Source organism: Heptranchias perlo, unplaced genomic scaffold (genome assembly GCF_035084215.1).
Source record: "Heptranchias perlo isolate sHepPer1 unplaced genomic scaffold, sHepPer1.hap1 HAP1_SCAFFOLD_59, whole genome shotgun sequence".
Taxonomy (NCBI): Eukaryota; Metazoa; Chordata; class Chondrichthyes; order Hexanchiformes; family Hexanchidae; genus Heptranchias; species Heptranchias perlo.
In genome coordinates, this window is record NW_027139612.1 from 1,918,091 (window position 1) to 1,939,314 (window position 21,224).

At 46.1% G+C, this 21,224-nt stretch overlaps 1 non-coding gene across 1 annotated transcript; it reads left to right on the forward strand.

Moving 5' to 3' along the window:
* Positions 1–13,752: 13,752 nt before the first annotated feature.
* On the forward strand, positions 13,753–13,825 carry trnam-cau (transfer RNA methionine (anticodon CAU)). Its single transcript has one exon. It is a non-coding gene; the product is annotated as a tRNA-Met (tRNA).
* The last annotated feature ends 7,399 nt before the right edge of the window (positions 13,826–21,224 follow it).

Consider the following 21,224-nt stretch of genomic DNA (forward strand, 5'->3'; position numbering starts at 1 on the left):
GTCTATTTACCTTTCCTCTCCAATCAATTTGTAATTATTTGGCAGTGTCTCTCTCTCTCATTATATATATATATATATATATATATATATATATATATATATATATACTTTCTTTCTCTCTATATTTTTCTCTCTTGTCTTAATAATTTACTCTTTATTTCTCTCCGTCTCTGAGCAACTCTCTCTGCCCTTCTTTATTTCTGCATTTTTCTAATTGGTACACATATTTTGTCCTTATGTTCTCTCTCTGTCTGTCCCTCTCTCTGGCTCTCGTCTCTCACTCTCTCTGTGTCTCTCTCTCCCTGCCTCTCTCTTTGTCTTTCTCCTGGTCTCAATCTCTGTCTCTCTCTGTGCCACTCTCTCTGTCTCTCTCTCTCTCTCTGTCCCTCTCTTTCCCTCGCTTCCCACTCTCTATATCTCCCTCTCTGTCTCTCTGCCTCTCCTTCTTTCTCTCCCTCTCTCTCTCCCACCCTCTCTCCCTCTCTCGCCGTTTCCCACTCTCTTCGCCTTTGTCTCTCTTTCTCTGTCTCTCTTTCGCTGTCTCTCTCCAACTCTCGTTGTCTCTGATTCTCCCTCTCTCATTCTCTCTGTCTCCCTCTCTCTGTCTCTGACTCTCTCTAATTGCCTCGCCCTTTCTCTCCATCTTTCTCGCTACCTCACTCCCTCTTTCTCACTCTCTCTCTGTCTCCCGTTCTCCCCCTCCCTCTCTCTCTCTGTCCCTCTCTCTCTCTGCCTCTGTCTCCCTTCCTCTCTCCCTTCCTCTCTCCCTCGCGCTCACCATTTAAGTGGAGTACACACATCCTGATCAGGTCCACAGAAGTGACTTTGATTTCCAGCTTTGCCCATTTTGTCTTGCAGTCAGTTAATTAAAGTCCAGCTGAGCTCTTTAATGCCGCCATTTTGAGCAACAATTCACGTGTTTTCTGCAAAGCAAACCCTGCCTCAATAGGTGAGATTATCAATAAAATATAATCTCAGAATAATATTTAAGATCATTTCATATTTCTGTGCTGCTAATATAAAATGTACTTTCCATCCCTCGGGAAGTGTAGGAGATGGAGTATGAAATGGGATTTAGTTCTCGTGCTTGAAACCCTTCAGTTCTTTCTTTGATTTCATTAATTTAACAATTAGATTGAGCGGGTATTTCACCGCGTTCTTCAGCTCCTCTCTGAATTTAGTCTGGGTCAGGACATAAATACACGTGTTTGTGCAGGAACTGAGAAGCTGCAGCATCTTTGATGTGTGATCTGTGAGATAACCAGGGTCGATGAAGGAGTAAAAATACCGAATGTCTGCAATTCGCATATAAATGAAAAATACAACCTTTGTCAGCCACAACAGTATAAAACTGCCCGATATACTGAAGAGTAAAATGATGGATTTCTTTCGGTTCTCCATCTCTGGATCACTCTGATTCTCTCCATTACTGCGGCCCCGTAATCCCCTGCGGACTCGACTGGACACTAAAATACACCTGACCGTCAGAACATTGAACAGCAAAATCAGACAGAACGGGACACAAGGGGTTAAAATGAGGTGAAACATCTCAAATGCGGACCATGCGGGGGAAGTACGGAAGCTCGGTTTAACCTCACAAAACCAGGGAACATTATCAATTATACAGTAAGGTTCAAATGTAAAGTACGTGGGGACATTCACCAAACAGCCCAGCACACTCACTGTTCCCAGAACCACAGCCGCCGTTCTCTCGGTGCAATATTTAGTTTTCAGCTTCTCACAACAAATGGCCACAAATCGATCAAAGGTGAAAGCGACTGTGAACCACACAGAAACCACAGTGACTGCAGCACTCAAGGAGGCAAGAAAACTACACACGGGAGTAATGAGCAGGAATGAATCTCTGAAATAAATCAGACCAATCCAATTCAATATCACACTAATGATAACGACCAGGAGATCGGCCACTGCCATTCCCACCAGGTAGCGACTGATACATCTGGAGAGACCGCACTTTCCTCGGGACAGGATCACAATCGCCACCAAGTTAACTGTAAGGGAACAGAGAAATCACTGATCAGACCTGGAGTCATGAGGGGAGGATCTGAGGTGAAATTTCCAGCTTTGTTGCTGCATCGAAGTGTGGAAAGTGATTGATTGACCTGAGCAGCGCTTTCGGGCAGAGAGATGTTTTTAAACACAATGATCAATAATGAATTGGGAGATGGATACAGAAAGTGAATAAAGTGAGCACCGGATCCACTGGAAGGGCTGAGTGAGGGCACAGTGCCGGTGGGGAAGGGAGAAGGGGTTTTACACAGCGGGAATCCAGCGGATTAAAGCCAGATTTGGGCTCCAGACGGATGGAAAAGAGAGAGAAGTGTCGGAAGGTGAGAGGACGCGGGAGGTGCAGCTTGTGTGTTGCTCTGGGTTAAGAGAGCCGACAGTGAGTGAGATTGGGAGGGAGTCAAGGAAAAGAGTAGTGTACATGAACGTGTAGGAGCTCGAGAGGTGTCAGGATTAGATGGTTTGGGAGAACGGACAAACTGAAGGAACCGACGAGACAGAGGATTCATTGCAGCGTGAGCAGAGGCTGGGATTCAGATCGAGAGACTGTACACAATCCAACTATTACATTTAACAGTTCATTTCTATAGTTATTGGTGTCAGGGAACCTGTGTTTGGTACAAAATGTGTTTAATAAATTTAATTTGCAAATTCAATGAAACTTAAAATGAAAAGTATTAATAAAATTAATCACGTTGTTATTGAACTTATCCGAGCTTGAAAAAAACAGTTTCCGAATAATTGATTACAATCAAGAAATTTCTGATTCTATTTTTGAAGTAAATTTTTAATTATGTTTACTGTTAAGTTGGAAAGCAAGGAACATTCACAAAAACAGTCTGAGGACCTGACAATGATATGAACATGAGGAGCGAGTCCGACAGTAAAAACTCACCCAATCTGACCACATCATAAAAACAACTTCAAATCACATTTTCTCTGTTTAATTGTCCTGGAAGTTTCAGCAGTTCATTCTGATGAATTATTCACACCACAGCCTCTCGCTTTCCCTCTCAGTCGCCCTCTCTATCACTCACTCTAATCACTATCTCAAGTCCATTTTCATATCCGATTAAATCCTATCATCCTGTGCCTGTATTCTGTTCACCAACCCCGTGTTCCACCGATCCTATTCTCAGTGTCAGTTTATTAAATAGTGAAGCCTCTGTGGAATAGTTTAATGTTTCTACAGATCATTCAATTCTCCACCTGTTCAACAACACTGTTCACTTCATCTACAAATCATGGAATAAACAGAATCGAATGCCTCTCCCAGGCAGATCTCACAATAATAGAGATTCCTTCTCCTGTAATTATAAAGTAAAGTGATAGATGGCGGGATTGTTCAATTAACAAAACGCCAACATCACACTTATAAACTACAGGTACATAGAAGGGCTCCTGATTCCAACAGGGACAGTGCAAATTGAGACAACAAAACATCAAAACATTTCATTTTACAATGAAGTCCAGTGACAGTCAGTGAATTCATCCACAGTGAAGCAGAGAAGGAGATGTGAAAGAATCAGCAGCAAACTCAGTTCAGTAACCAGACATCTGAAACGGCGTCAGATACACACATAATGAAATAACATTTCATAACAGTGATCATCAATAAATACATTGAAATCCCAGTTAAACTGAAGCATGTTATTGGGGAGGGAGGACACTGCACTGCCTCCTTGTAACACTGAGACCGTGAGCTGTCTCATTATCAATCATTGAAAACACATTGATGAAAACATATTCCAGGGCAGGTTAGTTCCACAACAAGAAAACCTTAACAGCTCCTGATAGTCTGATACCAACTCTTCGCCCAGAATCCAGATTCCAATATATTCAGTACAGAGAATGATACAGTAAGAATGCCAGTGTTGGATATACAAAGTTCATGACAGATATAATGCACCTCCGACATTCCACCATTCAACCAATAGTGCAGAACAGGTGACTATGAAATATGCAGGGGGAAAAACAATTTGCCAAGTACAGCAGCAGAGTTAACACCGATTTACACCATTAACAGCTGAAAGAACGGCTTACCCGGAACTCCAACGGCTGCAAGAACAGGATAATAAATACGTTCTATCTGAACCATCACTGGATATCCCATTTCTGTGAGAAGCACTGACTTCTGTTGGCCTGGAAACCGCAGCCACGGCAGGCACTCTGAGCTGATCCATTCCAACAAGCCCTGATTTATACAGGGGATAATTCTCCACTGACACGGTTTTACCCCTGATCATTGCTATTAGTTACAGTCAGTTTAACAAACACATTATATTAGCAGCTTTGACTCCGATGTAAATAATGTGGTGAATGGAACACAAACATCTCAAAGCCCAGGTTATTAACTTAATCAGATCTCTCTCAGGAATAAAGTTTAAATCTGATCTCATACTGGACTGATCCAACAATAATGAGCAGCTCCATTTACAGTTTTTATATAATTGTATTGACCATGTTCACTCCTGGAGATTCAGTTGTAATTTAGACCGATTTCTCCGCTGTGTAGACTGAATCCAGGGACAAAAGCAGACCCGTTTCACTCTGTTCCTGCAGTTTCCCCAGTTAGAATATGAATTGTGAGTCTTTGACAGAAATGACTGTGGGTGATATTAGGGGACGGACACTGAACGTGTCCCATTGACATTCTTCTCTCCGCTATTTTACTGCAGATGTTTACTCGTTTATTCCACATTGGTTAACGGCTCCAGTAAAATTGTCCCCGTGCAACACCGAGATCAGCTCATGACCCGATTTGACCTCCTTCACAAAGGCCCCGTGATTTCCTCACCCGCCTCTATTCCTTCCTCAGCCCATTGCCATTGAAACCCTCATTAATGCCTCTGTTCCCTGCACCCCCCAACCAACAGACTCCATTCCTCCGGCACTCCTGGCCGGCCACCCAACCTCCACCTTCCATAAACGTGAACTCATCCAAAACTGTGTAATCCGTGTCCAACCAGCACCAGGTCCTGCTCGGCCTCCCTGACCCTCACCGACTCCCAGTTCCATATCCCTTAAATTTAAAATTCTTATTCCTGGGATTAGATCCCTCCATGGCCCACCCCGCCTTACCGACAGACAACCCATCCAGTTACCTCCTCATTCTCCAGACACTGGCCTCTTTTGCTGGGACTACCCTCAATTGGTTCCACTCACCTATCTGATCATAGTCAGGAGAAGCTTCTCTTCCCAATCCTTGGCTCCCTCCTCTTCATCATCTACATGCTGCCCTTTGGTGACACAGTCCACAGACATGGACCAGCTTTCAGATGGACGCTGACAAAACCACCGCCTCCCTTGACCCTTCCAATGTCTTTGTGTTGTCAGACCCACACCCTGATTGAGATGAGACACAATTTCCTCCAGTTAAAAATTGGGAAGTCATGATCTTTGGCCCCAAAATCTTCACATCCTTGCCACAGATTCCATCCCCACCGCTGGATTTTTGATTGGTGAGTTGCTCACCAATCACCAAAGCCCTTACTGACCTGCGTTGGATTCTAGTCTCCAAAGCCTGTCGCTTATTTTTATTCTTTCTTCCATTCAAATCCATCAGAGCCTCACCACTCCCTGTCTCTGTCAGCTCCTCCATTCCGATACCCCCTCCCAAACACTCTGCTCCTCCACCTCTGGCCGCTTGTGCATCCGCAGTCCATTTGCCATACTTTTGACAGCCGTGCCTTAAGCCATCTCAACGTTCCAGAAAGCCCAACCTAAGTCGCTCCATCTCTCTCTCCCCCTTTCAGGTGTCAGACGTGGATCAGTGGTAGCAGTCTCGCCTCTGAGTTAGAAGGTTGTGAATTCAAATCCAACTCCTGAGACATGAACACACAATCCGGGCAGACACAACAGTGCCATTCTGAGGCAGCGCTGCACTGTCAGGGGGGCAATACTGAGGTAGTGCTGAACTGTCGGAGGGTCAGTACTGAGGGAGTATTGCAGTGTCGCAGGGTCAATACTGAGGGAGGGATGCATTGTCGGAGGGGCTGTATGGACGCACTGCTGCACTGTCAGAGGGTCAGTACTGCAGGAATGCAACACTGTCAGAGGGTCAGTCGTGAGGGAGCACTGTACGGTCGGAGGATCAGTACGGAAGGAGCGCTGTACTGTCGAATGGACAGTATCGAGGTAGTTCTGCACTGTGGCAAGGTCAGTAGTGAAGGAGCGCTGTACTGTCGAAGGGGTAGTATTGAGGAAGTGCTGCACTGTCGGAGAGTCAGTAGTGAAGGAGCGCTGTACTGTCGAAGGGATAGTATTGAGGAAGTGCTGCACTGTCGGAGGGTCAGTCGTGAAGGAGCGCTGTACTGTCGAAGGGTAGTATTGAGGAAGTGCTGCACTGTCGGAGGGTCAGTAGTGAAGGAGCGCTGTACTGTCGAAGGGTAGTATTGAGGAAGTGCTGCACTGTTGTGGATGCCGCCTTGCAGACGAGACGTTAAACTGAAGCCCCATCTGTCTTCCCAGGTAGATGAAAAAGATCCCACGGCACGATTCTAAAAGGTGCAGGCGAGTTCTACCCGGTGTCCTGGTCAATATTTATCCCTCAACCAACATCACTAAAACCGATTTTCTGGTCATTCATCTCATTGCAGTATTTGGGATCTTGCTGTGTACAAATTGGCTGCAGCATTTCCAACATTACCACAATGACTACACTTCAAAATCAGAGAATCATACATTTGTTACAGCACAGGAGGAGGCTATTCGGCCTATCGATCCCGTGCCGGCTCTTTGTAAGAGCAATCCGTTAGACCCAATCTCCCGCTCTACCCTGTAGCCCTGCAACGTTTTTCACTTGAAGCATTTATCCAATTCCTTTTTGAAGGCCATGATTGAATCTGCTTCCACCACCCTTTCAGGCAGCGCATTCCAGATCATAACAATTCGCTGCATTAAAATGATTTTTCCTCATGTCGCCTTTTATTATTTTGCTAATCACCTGAAATTATTTTGAACGCTTCTATCAAATCACCTCTTAACCTTCTCTGCTCGAAGGAGAACAATCTCAGCTTCTTCAGACTCTCCACGTAACTGAAGTCCCTCATCCCTGGGAACATTCTAGTAAATCTTGTCGGCACCCTCTCTATCTTCTTCACTTCCTTCCTAAAGTGCGATGCCCAGAATTGGACACAATACTCAAGCTGTGGTCGAACCAGCGTTTTATAAAGGTTCCACATAACTTCCTTGCTTTTGTACTCCATGTCTGCATTTATAAAGCCCTAGACGCCACATGTTTTTTTAACCGATTTCTCAAACTATCCTGCCGCCTTCAAATAATTGTGCACATATACCCCCAGGTCTCTGTGTTCCTGCATCCCCTTTAGAATTGTACCATTTAGTTTATATTGCTTCTCCTCTTCCTGCCAAAATGTGTCACTTCGCACATCTCTGCGGTAATTTCATCTGTCATGTGTCCGCTCATTCTACCAGCCTACCTATCTCCTCTTGAAATCTATCACTATCCTCCTCACTGTTCACGACACTTCCAATTTTTGAGCCATCTGCAAATTTTGAAATTGTGCCCTGTGCACCCAATTCCAAGTCGTTAATATATATCAAGAAAAGCAGTGGTCCCAGCACCGGCCCCTGGGGAACACTTCCTCCAGTCAGAAACACAATCGTTCACGACTACTCTCTGTTTACGGTCACTGAGCCAATTTCGTATCCATGCTCCCACTGCCCCTTTAATTCCATGGGCTTCAATTCTGCTGACAAGCCTATTATGCGGTAATTCATCAAACAACTTTTAAAAGTCCATATACACATCAAATGCAATCCCCTCATCAACCTTCTGTTACCTCATCAAAAAACTCAGTCAAGTTAGTTAAACACGATTTGCTTTAAACAAATTCGTGCTGGCTTTCCTTTATTAATCCACACTTGTCCAAGTGACAATTAATTTTGTCCCATATTATCGTTTCTAAAAGCTTCCCCACCACCGAGGTTAAACGACTGGCCAATAGTTGGCGGGTTTATCCTTTCACCCTTTTTTGAATAAGGGTGTAACATTTGCAATTCTCCGGCTCTCGGGCACTACCCCCATATCTAAGGATGATTGGAAGATTATGGCCAGAACCTCTGCAATTTCCACCCTTACTTCCCTCAGCAATCGAGGATGCATCCCAGCCGGACCGGGTGACTTATTTATTTCAGTACAGCCAGCCTTTCCAGTACTTCCTCTATCAATTTTTAGTCTATCCAATATCTCAACGACCTCCTTTTTTTCTGTGAGTTTTCTTCTTCCTTGTTAACGACAGATGCAAAGTACTCATTTAATACCTCAGCTAGGACGCGGGGACTTGGCCTAACATTCAGAGCCAGGACGTGCAGGAGTGAAGTTAGGAAATGCTTCTATGCACAAAGTGTGGGAAAAGTTTGGAACGGTCTTCTGTAAAACGGCAGTTGATGTTAGCTCAATCAAGAATTCTAAATCAGAGATTGATAGATTTCTGTGAACCAATGGTATTAAGGGATATGGGGCTAAGGCGGGTAAATGAAGTTAGGTCACAGGCCCACACTGATCTGATCGAATGATGGAAAAGGCTCGAGGGGCAAAATGCCACCGCCACTTGCTGCCTCCTGATATGTGCCAGCGTCTCCTGCAAGAAAGCGGGATGTGTGTCTGGTGATGTTCCTATGATGGTGAATAGCTGCCAGTGTGTGTGGCCTGTGAGTTGTGGCTGAGCGGCTTGCAATGTTGGTAATGTGTTAGGGCGAGAGGGTTGAGTACTGATGGAAAGAGTGTGTTGGTATATGGGTGATGGGGTGTGTCGTGCGTGGAGCAATGGGTGCGGCTAGTGGTGTAGTTGGTCGGAGGCCCAACTTGAAAGTTGACCTCGCTCATCTTGACCACTCATGTCAAAGCATTGAACTTCTTCCTGTACTGCATCCGTGTTCATGATACTGTGCACCTGGCATTGACCTCATCCCCTACTGCCTCCCACTCCCTTTTGGGTGTATGTCTGGAGGACCTCTTGCCCACCGTGGATATAGGATGTCCCTCCTTCAGTCCACCTCTTGCACCAAGAGATTCAGCAGAGAAACTTGGTGCACGTGTTCTCAGACCGGCAGATTGGTGAGTTCTGGCATGCAGATTGGAGGATGTGGGATTGAGTGGTGTGCAACCTTTATTCGATATTTTAAATTAACTCATCAGTATGTCAAAATAGGGATGGGACCTGCATCCGTGGTATATGTGTGCGATGTCTCATCTCCGTTCAGACTCCTTGCAGACAGCAGGCTGTTATATTCAGCAAATAACAGGTACCAGCTACCTTTAATAGATTTCTAACAGACAGCCTGCCTTTAAGAGATTGGAGCTTCCCCCTGCTGGTGGAAAGTGCGAATTTCATGCAATCCTCGTTCAACGCTGATTTCCAACGCAGATTGCAGGTGAGTCCTCAGGCCTGACGAAAATCTCGTCCTGCCTGCGCAGGGACCATTGGGCACGGGGTAATAGCGGATCGTGCTCCTCCCGCCCAAAAACAGGCCCTATCCAAATTTCCTCCTCAGTGTCCAGGTAACATTCTCGTAAATCTGCGCTGCACTCCCAAGACCAATATGTCCTTCCGAAGGTGTGGTACCCACAACTGAACACTGTACTCTCAGTGTGTTCTAACCAGGGCTTTGTATAGTTGTAGCATAACTTCTACCCCATTTTATTCTGGTCTTCCAGATATAAAGGCCAGCATTCATGAGACTTTTATAATTATTTTCTGTACCTGTCCATGACATTTTAATGATCTATACACATGGACCTCTAAGTCTCTTGTGATTTTGTGATTTCCGTTCCCACTGCTGTTTCTCTGCACCAGTTACAAAGTACAGTCCTGATCCCATTGCTGCTGAGACCCTGTGCTTCTGCCATCTCTAGCCTTCATTTCTCCAACACTCTCATCGCCTCACATATTTAAATTAGCAAGCCAGGAAATACCACCTGGAATCACAGAGCCTTTCCCTGAGATCTCACGGTGTCACCCGTCCAGTTAAAGGGGCCTCACCCTGTGATCTTACGGTGTGATCCGTCCAGTTAAAGGGACTTCACCCTGTGATCTCACGGTGAGACCCGTCCAGTTAACGCGGCCTCACCCTGAGGTCTCACGGTTTGACCCGTCCAGTTAAAGCAGTCTCACCGTGTGATCTCACGGTGTGACCCGTCCAGTTAAAGGTGTCTCACCCTGAGATCTTATGGTGTGACCCGTCCAGTTAAAAGGGTCTCACCCTGAGATCTCACGGTTTGACCCATCCAGTTCAAGTTATCTCACCGTGAGCTCTCACGGTGTGACCTGTCCAGTTAAAGCGGCCTCACCCTGAGATCTCACGTTGTGACCCATCCAGTTAAAGAGCCTCAGCCTCTGATCTCACGGTTTGACCCGTCCAGTTCAAGGGGTAAGAGAGAGAGAGAGGAAATTGTCCCAGTTCCATTAAAGCGTGCAGGATCTGCTCCAGCTGCAGTCGATGGGGATCGATGTCGGGGAGGAACTCAGGGAGTTGAAGGGCCAGAAGTCTCACTCTTCGCCTCCGAGGCCTCGAAGATCACCTTTCGGTCCAGAGTCCGCTCCGTGGGGCAGGACGAGAAGTGTTCGCGGTTCTTCTTCCAGAAGCTGCACAGAGGGACCTCTGGTGATCAGCTGCCTGAAGGAGGAAGAGGGCTGGGTGACGTCTTCACAGACCGACAGACTGAGGATCAGTAAATCCTTTTAGCCGGGCTGTATGACGCAAAGCTCAGAGACAGTACAGCCTCCCAACCCTTCCTGTCCTCTATTACGGAGGTCTAAGAGGACAGCGATTGACAGAGCCTGGATCGCCCACTGACCTTGGACAAGCTGGCAAAGGCCGTCCGGTCCTTCGAGAATAGTAGAAATCCGGGGAATGATGTTTTACCGGTTGAGTTGTACTCGGCTCTGTGGGACTGGATAGGCCCAGGCCTCCTGGATGTGTCGGGGAGTTTGCTTCTGGCAGGCAGCATTTCAGAGTCCATGAGGAAAGGCATCATCACCCTCATCTACAAGCAGAAGGGGGAGAGGGAAGAAATGAGAAATTGGCGACCCATTTCCTTGCTAAATGCCGAATGCAAGATTCTGTCCAAGGTCATCGCCAACAGGCTCAAGTCTGCTCTGGAGCGGGTGATCCACCCGGATCAGACCTGCACTGCACCCGGCAGGAAGAGTTCAGATAGCCTTGAGCTGCCCAGGTATACGATCGCCTACGTGCAAGAAAGGCGGTGAACATCTGCCTCATCAGCCTGTACACGGAGAAGGCCTTTGACAGGATATTCCACACGTACATGATGGACGTGGTCTTCAAAACAGGGCTTGGGGAGGGAATCCGCGATTGGATCCGACTGCTTCCACGCGGACATCCATAGAGCATTCTCAATCAATGGGCGGGAGTCAGAGAGTTTTCCAATCAGTTCTTGGGTCAGGCCGGGCTGTCGACTCTCCGTGGTCTTGTTCATTTACCCCGTCCATCAGGAAGGACACAGGTATCAGGGGTTGACGATCCCATGCAGTGCAGATTCTCGGGATTGGGCCACCGTGTACATGGATGACGTCACCGTCTTTTGCTCCAATCAGCAGTCGGTCCACAGACTGATGTGCATCTGCGAACGTTTCGAGCTGGCCTCGAGGGGGCCACAGTGAACCGCAGTAAGAGTGAGGACATATTCTATGGCAGGTGGGAGACCCGATCCTTTGTCCCTTTAACAGTCAGGTCCGGCTACCTGATGATGTTGGGGATCGGGTTCGGGGGGCCCCAAGCCTCCACCAAGAAATGGGAGGAGCGGGTCGCCATAGCCAAACAGAACCTTGGTATGTTGGGGGGACGCTCTCTCTCCATAACCAACAGGCACCTGATGATGAAGTGTGAAGTACTCGCGGTGTTGCTCTACGTGGCCAGCGTCTGGCCCATTCCCCACAGTTCCTTCGCAACAGTCACCCGAGCTATCTTCCACTTCGTCTGGAGGTCCAAGGTAGAACGTGTCCACAGGGACACCATGTACAAGTCCCCAAGCAAAGGCGGCAGAAGCGTCCCCAATGCTGCCCTGATCCTGATGGCCACCTTTGCATTTGGCGGCCTCAGGATGTGTGTCGAGACCCGGTACAAAAACACCAAATGTCTCAACGTGCTGAGTTTCTACCTGTCCAATACACTGAGAAAACTGGGTCTGGTCATAGTGGCCGAACAGACGCAGGACGTCCCGTCCAGCTGGATCGTCCCCCACCACTGTCCCAGGTGGAGTGGTTCCTGAGGAAGAACCACTTCGACCACAAGGCCGTGAGACAGTGGAACGTTCTGGGGGTCCTGCAGGAAAAGGAGAGGGTGGATCCGATCGGTCAGTTCCCATCTGGCAGAACGTCTCGTCGCCAGAACTGACCAACAGGCACCAGGATGTGGGCTGGATGGTGGTGAGAAGGGCCCTTCCCCTGCAGTCCATCCAACATGTACGGTACCTCAGCACCACCTCAAGCTGCCTTCAAGGCTGCAACGGGACTGAGACCGTCGTCCGTCTCCTGGTGGACTGGACCTTTATGCAGAAAATTTGGAGAGAGATGCGTTGCTGTGTGTCCCGGCTGATCCCCAACACCTTGGTAACACAGGACGCTGTGCTCTATCTACTGTTCTCTGGGAGGCACACCGAGACAGATGTCAGCTGCTGCTGGAAGACCATCAACTCGGTGAAGGAGGCCCTTTGGTCCGCCCGAAACCTGCTGGAATTCCAGCTGAAGGAGCTGTCCACGACCGAGTGTTGCCGACTGGCACACTCCAAGGTCCAGGAGAACGTGCTGCGGGACGCACTGAGGCGCGTTGCGGCCTACGAAAGGGCCCTACGGGGAAAGAGCACCGTGTAAAGCCATCCCACCTTTTATTATACAGAATGTATTCTAAGACATGTACTGTGTATTGTATTGAAATAATGGGATCATCGTGTGTGCGATATGTTTTGTATTGTTTTGAATTGAAATTGCGAACTTCAACCCTGAACTGTATGTATCATTAAATTTATGAAATAAAGTATATTTCGAATATTTAAAAAAAAATTGCTGCTCAACGGCACTCCTTTGAGCAGCGAGAGACCTGTCCAAAAGACTGACAGAAGTCTTTTTTGACTGAAAGTGAGTGCGGTTTGACGTGTTGTTGCTCAAAGGCACTCCCTGCTGGTGAGCAGAGGCAAATGCTAGAGCAAAACAGCTTTCAGGTTTGAGAAAGGAAAAGCGCCAACATTTTAAGCAGTAAGCAGTCTGTAAAGTTAAGAGAGCGGCCTTGAGCTCAATAGCGCTTACTCCAAAAGCACGTTCATTATTTTGAGCCAGAATTAAACCAACGATTTAAGAGTGATTGTGCTTTCAAGTTTGAATCTCTACAAGTTTTCCACGCTACCAGCTGATCTATCGAAGGGAAGCAGCAAAGGTCCCTCTCTTTGGTGATTGTTCACCGTGCGCCTTTTGACACTCCCGGACTCGTGGAGTCGCGTGGGCATGACCGAGACTGACTCGGTACCTGCTCATACCGCAGCGCTGTGAGCGTGTGAGCTCCGACTTACTCGACACACGTTTGGCCAGTCGAGCAATGGAGAATGTGTCTGACCAAAATTCAGAAGATTGTTGGTTCGATTTCCACCTGGGTGGAGAGTTTTTGCAAACTGCCGATTAGTTTATGATTTTACACCTTGCAAACTGTCCTACTTGATAGAGCAGCCTGGAGATTTATACATCAAGTGCCTTCTTAGCGCAGCAGGCAGCGCGTCAGTCTCATAATCTGAAGGTCCTGAGTTCAATCCTCAGAGAAGGCATCATTAAGCTTTTTTTTTCCATCTTTGCTCAAGACCAAAATAAAGAATTTTTGCTTCCTGCAGCACGCCAAAAGATTTGTTGCCCCTTGACCTCTCTGTACCGTAGCACGCAGTGAAGCTTAAGAAGTACATGGACCATGGGCTCGCTGAAAACTGACGCCACTTTTGTTTCTGGGCAATTGACCCAAGTCAAAAGATGAGTGGAGAATGCAAGAATCGATCCTGCTATCTCTCACATGCTCAGCGAGCACTCGACCAGAATCATAGAAAGGTTACAGCACGGAAGGAGGCCATTCGGCCCATCGAGTCCACACCAGCTCCATGCAAGAGCAATCCAGCTAGTCCCACTCCCCCGCCCCATCGTTTTTCCTCATGTCGTCTTTGGTTCTTTTGCCAATCACCTTAAATCTATGTCCTCTGGTCCTTCACCCTTCTGCAAATAGGAACGATTTCTCGCTATATACTCTGTCTAAACACTTCATGGTTTTGAAAATCTGTATCAAATCTCCTCGCAACCGTCTCCATTCCCAGAAGAACAATTCCAGCTTCTCCAGTCTATCCACGTAACTAAAGTCCATCGTCCCTGGAATTATTCTAGTAAATCTCTTCTGCACCCTTTTAACGCCTACATATCTTTCCTAAAGTGCGGCGCCCAGAAGTGGACATAATACTCGAGTTGTGGCTGAAACAGTGTTTTATAAAGGTTGATCATGACTTCCATACTTTAGTACTCTTTGCCTCTATTTTTAAAGCCCAGGATCCCGTATGCTTTTTAACCGCTTTCTCAACCTGCCCTGCCACATTCAATGATATGTGCACATATACCCCCAGATCTCACTGTTCCTGTATCACTGTTACAATTGTGCCCTCTAGTTTATATTGCCTCTCCTCGTTCTTCCTACCGAAATGCATCAATTCGCATTTTTCTTCGTTAAATTTCATTTGCCATGTGTCCGCCCATGCAACCAGTCTGCATATATTCTCCTGAAGTTCATCACTATCCTCCTCACTGTTCTTAACCCTTACAAGTTTGGTGTCATCTGCAAATTTGGAAATTGTGCCCTGTACACCCAAGTTCAAGTCATTAATATATGTCAAGGAAAGAAGTGGTCACAGCACCGACCCCTGGGGAACACCACTGTCCACCTCCCTCCAGTCCGAAAAACAACAGTTCACCACAACTCTGTTTCCTGACCCTTAGCCGATTCTGTATCCATGTTGCTACTGCCCACTTTATTCAATGCCCTTCACCGTAGTTGTTTCGCACTCGCCTCCAAGCAGTTCCACGATCAGCAGAGAAATCTTGCCTTGGGTTGGCCCCCTCCCTGACGACAATCAATACTTTGCTCCAATCGGTGGTGTCGAGCAGAAGCAAGTGAGCAACAGCAGAACGGGAAGCCACAGTAATCGTGAATGATGCGGAGAAGAGCACGAGCCTGTGGAAGGTAGATGAGATCTCAGGAAAGGAACAGCGGCCCCGAGCTTGAGGGAGCAGCGAGAGCCCTGTCTGTCTGACTGATCGAAGACATTTTTGCCTGAAAGCGGTTTGAAGTGTTGTTGCTCAAAGGCACTCCCTGCTGGTGAGCAGAGGCAAATGCTCAAACAAAACCGCCGTGTTCTGACAGACACAGAAAGCTTTCAGGTTTGACAAAGGAAAAGTGGTCTCCTGTGCCTCAGCACCAACTTGTTAAGCCGTAGGCTGCCTGTAAATTTAAAAGAATGGCCAAGAGCTACTTACTCCAAAAGCACGTTTATTACTTCGAACCAGCAAACTTTGATCTGTTAATTGTACTATAATTATCCGCTCTACAAGCTGAGTGATCGAAAGGAAGCAGCTTTTGTCTCTCTCTTTGGTGATTGTTCACCGTGCACCTTTTGACACTCCGTACTCGTGGAATCGCGTGTGTATGACCGAGACTGACTCGGTAACTGCTCATTCTCCAGCGCACTGGGAGTGTGAGTTACTGCATGCTTTTTGAAAACTGGCCCAGTGGAGCAATGGAAAACGTGTGGAGGTTCGATTCCCGTTTGATTCGAAAGTTTCTGCGAATTTTTTTTATTACAAAACATACATTACTGCATAAAATTTAAGAATACACCAAGGTGTATTCACCTCACCAAGACTGTACACCCAAGTGGTCGAGCCAACGACCCTGACATTAACAGTCGCATGCTCTAGCGACTGAGATAGCCGGGCCTTGTTAGTTTTAATCGCCTTATCTGTTATTGCAGCAGCAGGAGAAAGACTCCATTTCAAATTATTGGAATCATTTCTGAGGGCTCGGATGAACTGTCACTTCGAAAGGCACGGACTCATCAAGGACAGTCAGCATGGATTTGTTAAGGGGAGGTCGTGTCTGACGAACCTGATTGAATTTTTCGAGGAGGTGACAAGGAGGATCGATGAGGGTAGCGCAATTGATGCAGTCTACATGGATTTTAGCAAGGCTTTTGAAAAATTCCCAAAAGGGCAGATTGGTCGAAAAAGTAAAGGCCCATGGGATCCAAGGGAATGTGGCTTGTTGGATCCAAAATTGGCTCAGTGGCAGGAAGCAAAGTGTAATGGTCAACGGGTGTTTTTGCGGCTGGAAGGCTGTTTCCAGTGGGGTGCCGCAGGGCTCGGTACTTGGTCCTTTGCTTTTTGTGGTATACATCAAGGATTTGGACTTAAACGTAGGGGGCATGATGAAGAAATTGGCGGGTGACACAAAAATAGGCCGTGTGGTTGATAGCGAGGAGGAAAGCTGTAGACTGTGGGGGTTCAGGCAATTTTCTGATAACAAAGCACTCAATTTATCTCTGAATGAATTTTGAACGAATACGTTTGTTTGACCCGGAACAGGCACGATGGGCCGAATGATCTCCTCTTGTGGACGAACATAATACGATGATACTAAGTGTTGTCAGAAGGAAAAGCAACACATTCCAAATAAGAGCAGAGAGAGGAAACTAGTCTAACAGGATAACAGCACGGTGAGATATTGTATTTGAGAAGGATGAGGAGGGATAGTTTATCATGGTGGTCGTCACATAGGGTATCAATTGTGACTTTGATAAGGACCATTTCATGCTGCGACAGGGGCGGAAACCCAATTGGAGAGATTCAGCCCGGGTGCGTCCCCATCGTGCGCGGTGAGACGGAAGAGGCGGGGGGTGCCGGGAAGTGTCAGAGCTGGGGCTCACCGGTGAAGCAGCATAAAAGTTTAAAACGGTACTCGCCCAACGTGGGGCTCAAACCCACTACCCTGAGAGTTTTTAAAGAAAAGGGGGAGCAGCCACCATCTGTATCTCTTGCTGGACTTGAAACAATACACTCCAAGTAAGAGCAGAGAGATGATACCATTCAGTTTCCCACTGTGTTAATCAAAATTGATCGGTTTCCGTAGTGCAGCGGTTATCACGTTTGCTTCACACGCGAAAAGTCCCCGGTTCGGTCTCGAGCGGAAACATTATGTTGGAACTTGGTCTCCATAAACATCCAGATCGATTTTCTTCTCCTGCCAAAAGTGGAGACAGTGGCTGCTCCCTTATTCTTTGTAAGCTGCGTATTTTACTTCATTGAACAGATAATTTTGAGTGTGAGAAAACTGATCCACAGTGACGCTCATTTCAAGTTTTATTCCCTTTTAATCTGGAAGGATATATTTGCTTTGGACAGAGTGGCTTTTGAAAGGAGTTAGTCGGGTGGGATCGACAAACCTTTTCCACTGGTGGGGGACAAGGGAACCGAACCAACCATCTACCAAGTTCGACTGAATTCTGAGGTGCAATGGGAAACCGGCCAACAAAAGCCCTTTCATTGACCGTGGAGGTTCAGACTATCTTCTGATAACAAAGCGCTCAATCTATTTCTCTTGTCTATTTCCCGATGTTTCCGGATACTGTCTGTACCCCTGCCCTGTGTTTATCTCACTATGTGTCCACCTACAGGGTGGTTTTTGAACGAAGACGTTTGTCTTCTGTTCTTTGCATTAAATAAATGAAGACATCAGGTGCTTCCCTCCCGGACACTGGGGAACCAGAGGCAGACTTAAGAGCAGGGTTCTGTTAACTGTGAAGACGCAAAGAAAACATTAATTGCAGAATTACACAAACTAACTCTAAGGGAAAAAACTGTGACCTCGACGTGATTTGAACACGCAACCTTTTAATCTGGAGGCTGACACGCTACCGTTGCGCCACGAGGCATGGGTGCTACCATGGGTGTTTGTTTATATCAATGTTGGTCAAGCACCGCTTTATCGCTCCAATTTTGATGGAATGGGTTGACTTTCAAATCCCCGCCCACTCCCACCAGATGTCAGACAGCATCAGAAGTTGCCTTCACCTGTCAGCGGCAGCATGGCGCTCGCTTCCATCGCCTGCTGTCAGCGGACTGCAGCAAATCCAATTACATTCAACCTGCGCCCAGAATGATCACATCACAGGAAAAGGATGTGGGAAACTGCTCAAGATACATAAAAGGAAGGGAAACTTCTGAAAAACACTTAGACTTTCGGTGTTTAGGCTTCGATTAGAACTGCAAAAAAAGAACGTGTGAAAATATAAACCATGGGTGTGATGTTTATACATGCAGGAAACTGCTCAAAATACATAACAGGACGGGAAACTTCTGAAAAACACGTGGACTTTCGATGTTTAGACTTCGATTAGAACTGCAAAAAAGAACGTGTGAAAATATAAACTATGGGTGTGATGTTCATATATAAAATGAATGTTTGTAAGCGGATTTCTCCCGTTACTGTGGCAACTATGGGTTGTTAATCCATCAACAATAACTTCCGCTTGATTTTAGCCTGAGTGGTTACAAAATAGCAAGTTTAATAGATTGACTTACAACAGAGTTGCACGTCAGCTGTCTTCAACATTACATTCAACGGTATTATTATCATAATACAACTGTCTACAGATTACTTTAATGACAAGCAATCAACACAACCTGACCTGTCTGCGAATCCAGGTATATCAGACCTGACCTTTGCGGACTGCCTGTGGCAATGGACTTCTGACTGTCCCCTATTGAGAGCTCTAACATTTGAGAAGGGAGCATGCCCTATCTTTATACAATTCGGCTGCATTGTTCTGTACGTAAGCACCACTGATCTTAACACATGGTCGTAAACCATCCCACTTTGCTGACTCTCAGAAACCACCAAGGATTGTTTCATGTCTCTGTGTTTATTTAGCCTTTCTCCATTATCAGATTTTAGATGCTTATACTAGGTTAGCACAACCTGGAGTTCAGGTGTCCAGGACATCCAAGTTTCTCTGGACATCAACATTTAATAGTTTCTCACCATTTCAAAATTATTCTGTTTTTCTGTTCTTCCCACCAAAGTAAATAACCTCACATTTCCTCACATTATACTCCATCTGCCACTTTCTTGCCCTCACATTAAACTCTCTATATCCCTTTGCAGACTCTTTGTATCCTCCTCACAGCTTACTTTCCCATCTCGCTTTGAATCATCAGCAAACTTGGATATATCACACTCGATCCCTTCATCAAGTTATTAAACGTCTTCAATAGGCATATAAATAGTAAACGGGTAGTCAGAGGAGGGGTAAGACCGATTGGGGTCCAGAAAGGAGATCTTCGCATGAAGGCGTAGAGCATTACTGAGGTACTAAATCAGTATTTTGCATCTGTCTTCACCGAGGAAGAAAATGCTGCCTAAATCACACTAAAAGCGGATGTAGCTGAGATACTGGATGAGGTGAAAATTGATAAAGAGGAGATACTAGAAAGGCTGGCTGTACTTAAAGTCGGTACGTCACCTGGTCCGAATGGGATACATGCTCGGTTGCTGAGGGAAGTAAGGGTGTAAATTGCAGAGGTCCTGGCCATAATCTTTCAATCCTCCTTAGATACAGGGTTTGGTGCCAGAGAACTGGAGAATTGCAGATGTTACACCGTTGTTCAAAAAAGGGTGTAAGGATCAACCCAGCAACTGCAGGCCAGTCAGTTTAACCACGGTGGTGGGAAGCTTTTAGAAATGATAATCTGGGACAAAATTAATCGTCATTTGGACAAGTGTGGATTGATAATAGAAAGCCACTGTGGATTTGTTAAAGGCAAATCATGATTGAGTTTTGTGGTGAGTTAACAGAGAGGTTTGATGAGGGCAATGTGGTTGATGTTGTGTTTCTGGCCTTTCAAAAGGCGTTTGATAAAGTGCCACAAAATAGGCTTGTCAAAAGGGGCGATAGTGGCTGCTTCCTTATTCTTTAAAAGCGCTTTCTTTTATTTCACTCAACAGATAACTTTGAGTGAGCGAAAACTGATCCACAGTTAGGCTTATTTCAAGTTTATCCCCTTTGAATCTGAAAGGATATATTGTCCTTGGAAGGAGTGCAGCACAGATTCACCAGATTGTTTCCAGGGGGCAATCCGTTAAATTATGAGAAGATGTTATATAAACTAGGCTTAAAATCACACAAGTCACACTGCAAGAAGTTTCCATTTTTGATACATACATTAATGACCTGGACTTGAGTATACAGGGTATAATTTCAAAGTTTGCAGATGAAACGAAACTCGGGAATGTAGTAAACAATGTGGTGGATAATATCAGACTTCAGGAGGACATAGACAGCATGGTGAGATGGACTTTATTAATAGAGGCAGAGAGTACAAAAGCAACAAAGTTATGCAAAACGTTTATAAAACACTGGTTAGGCTGCAGCTGGAGTATTGTGTTCAATTCTGGGCACCACACTTTACGAAAGATGTCAAGGCCTTGGAGAGGGTGCAGAGGAGATTTATTAGAATGGTAACAGGGATGAGGGACTTCAGTTACGTGGCGAGAATGGAGAAGCTGGGGTTATCCCCTTAGAGCAGAGAAGGTTAAGGGGAGATTTAATAGAAGTGTTCAAAATTATGAAAGGTTTTGAAAGAGCAAATAAGGAGAAACTGTTTCAAGTCTCTGAGATGATTCTTTTAATTACCATTAATAAACCCACAACTTTCTGTTTCGCACTGAACGAAATGCTAACAAGTTTGCCGAGTGACTGTCGAAAATACGCTAACTGTTCTGACTTTCATCCCTTCTCATTTTACGCACTTTATTTTAGGAGTCTGCTTAAAAGTGTTCAGTGTTTATGAGACCAGGAATTTGGTGCAGCCGTTGTTGAATGTGAAAGGATTGCAGCCCAGTTTACAGTGAGGAGCAAGTTCCAGCAAATTGTTTCTGAACCGGGATTAAAGCGGGAGATTTTCGCGTGTGAGGCCAACGTGATAACCATTACATCACGAAAACATCTATTTAGTGCAGCCCAGGTCAGATGGAAGTGTTAATAGAGAAAGTGAACTGCTGACTCCCACTTCTGGGGGATATCCCAAAGCGCTTCATAGAGGTTTAATCAAAAAGAAAGAATCATTGACTCACAGGAGGTCATT